The sequence below is a fragment of the Bison bison genome, unplaced genomic scaffold (genome assembly GCF_000754665.1).
Source record: "Bison bison bison isolate TAMUID 2011002044 unplaced genomic scaffold, Bison_UMD1.0 scf7180017864164, whole genome shotgun sequence".
NCBI classification, from domain to species: domain Eukaryota; kingdom Metazoa; phylum Chordata; class Mammalia; order Artiodactyla; family Bovidae; genus Bison; species Bison bison.
Window position 1 is genome coordinate 3322699 of NW_011494736.1, and position 2643 is coordinate 3325341.

At 42.7% G+C, this 2643-nt stretch overlaps 1 pseudogene; it reads right to left on the reverse strand.

Annotated features, from left to right (window-relative positions):
* Window positions 1-376: 376 nt before the first annotated feature.
* LOC104989850 lies at window positions 377-1171 on the reverse strand (annotated as a pseudogene).
* Between the last annotated feature and the right edge of the window lie 1472 nt (window positions 1172-2643).

Below are 2643 nucleotides of genomic sequence, written 5' to 3' on the forward strand. Positions count from 1 at the left end.
CAGATAGAAGCAAACACATGAATGTATTTTCTAAAACTTTAATAAAGAAACTTCTAAAAGCTTCTATTTACAAGCAGGTTGTGTGCTAAATCACTTTAGTCATGTCCGACTCTCTGTGACCCCATGGACTATAGCCCTCCAGGCTCCTCTGTCCATGGGGTTTTCCAAGCAAGAATACTGGAGAGGGTTGCCATTTCCTCCTCCAGGGGAACGTCCCAACCCAGGGATAGAACCCACATCCCTTAGTTCTCCTGCATTGGCAGACTGATTCTTTACCACCAGCTTCACTAGTGATAAAGTGATGCTTTATCACTTTATCACAAGCTTCCCACCTGAGAGACTGGGAAATCAATATGTTTTAACACCCAGGGAATGTTTACATGTTCTTTTGCCTTATAGTCAGAGAATTTCCAGGGTATAAGTCATACAGGCAGAAGGCAAAGTGCAGAGGAAAAGAGACAGAGACTGGGCACTCATACAGAGGCTTCGCCAGATCAGCCACAGAATAAAAGGCAAGATTTCCCTCCTCAAGGTCTAGCCAGATGTCCACCACACTAGGTCTGTGTGAGTCGAAGACAGTTTCCTTGACTGTGCACCATGCAGACAGCTGGCTGGTCCCTTTCCCACTCTATACACCAGGAGTCTGTGGTCCTTCCTAGGATCTGGCTTTTCTTCATCCCTCCACAAGGTCACCCCAACTGTCCAGTGGCTACAATGCTGAGTGTCCACTTCCCAATACTGCTGCCCAGAAGAGAGGGCCTGGAAACATATGGCTTGGCTGGAGGCAAACCTCTCAGGACTCCAGGGTCAGGTGTGTGGAAAGTGAGATACAGTCACTGTCCAGTGATCTGTAGACACCTTCAGATTATAGGAGAGGCTCCCAAGGTCAAAGTTTGGACTGATGATGGTCTATCGAGCAGATGAAGAAACCTCTTGGGTGCAAGGTGGCTCTGGTCAGGCAGTGAGCATGAGGAAGAAGATGGAGCTTCCGGGAGTTCAACCTGTGTTTGTTCTTCAAGGGCCCATTGCTGAGTGAAATTTTCTTGTAATTTTCCCTGGATCTCTTCTAGGTCATAGAGAATATCTTTCATTTTTTTGCTCAGGTGGGCATGAAGTCACTAGTTTGGGAGAAGCCAAGGAAAGTTCACACCATCCGACAAAGCTCCTTTGTCTGATTCAGATTCTGGGAGGTGTCTGATTAAATAATTATTTTATTTAATCTACAAGTATAGATTAAATGATTATTCCATTATTTAAAATACTTGAGCATTTAATGACATTTATTTCAACATGCCTTATACCTAACCTGGTTTCAGACAATAACTCTTGAATCTTGTTACCTGCATATTTTAACATTAGAGTTTGTTCATTGTTCTCTAACATACATTCTTATCTCTTTCTTTTAAAGAAAGGTCCCTCCAAGTTTTAGCTGGGCACATGGCCTACCAGCTGGGAACACAGTCTCTCAGACTCACACACAGGCATGTTGACCTCTGGCCAAGCTCTGGCCAGTGGGGAAGAAATAACAACACTGATTGTATATTCTGAGCGACAAACTCAGCAGAGAAGCTACTTGCCCTCATTCTCCCTTCACCTTCCACTGGCTAGAAATGATGATCACCATCCTTAACCCTGCTGCTGCTGCTAAGTCGCTTCAGTCGTGTCCGACTCTGTGCGACCCCATAGACGGCAGCCCGTCAGGCTCCACCATCCCTGGGGTTCTCCAGGCAATAACACTGGAGTGGGTTGCCAGAAGCCATGTGTTAAAGTTTACAAAGCCTCCTCATCAGTCCTGGACTGTTTTCATGAGAGAGAAATAAATTTCTTACTTACTTAAGTCATCATGTTTCTGTATCTCTTTGTGATACCACACTAACTTTAACTTGTTCTCTATATAAAATAATTAATATTAACCTGTATGTATCACAGAAGAATACATTTGTATTCAGAGAAATTGATGACTTTGTCCATGATCATAGACATAGAAAGTGGCAAAGGGATGTGTGAAGAGTGGGACTTCTGACTCCAAAGCCTGTGAATTCTATGCCTGATTCCCAGGCAGGGAAAGTCTGATCCAAGTGCCCCGTTCTCAAACGTGATTATAAACGCTGACCTCAGAGTTACTGCTGATTAAAGCTTAGGATACATAGTAACACTAATTAGGGAATATTTGGCTCTTTCATATTTGTTTTAAAAAGTGGTAGATAATGTGCTAGGAAAGACACCTCTAGGGTTTAGTTTGGGGCTTTCATCTTGCTCACAGGGGATGAAGGCATTTTTCCCATTCATGCCACCACATCCACCCTGACAAGAAACATAAAATATTTTGTTCCCCTAATGGGAACTTAGTTCTTAGAAGTTACAGTTAAATTTCCTCACTCTCAGCCTATAGTCCATAAAGTATCACCAGAATGTTAGGAAAGAGACTGATAGAATCTATTTAATTTTCTCAGTAGCCTAATGAGAAGAGTGTCAGTGAAAGAGTTCAGCAGCCAATGTGCCAAAGAAGATGGAGGTAGAAATACAATAAATCTAGACCAAGAAGAGCTATTTGGTTACAAAGCAGTGAATTGGAACCAAGGCAGCAATTCTCACTCAATCTAAAAAAGTATTTTGTTCTTGCAGCTGATTCAATTAAAATGA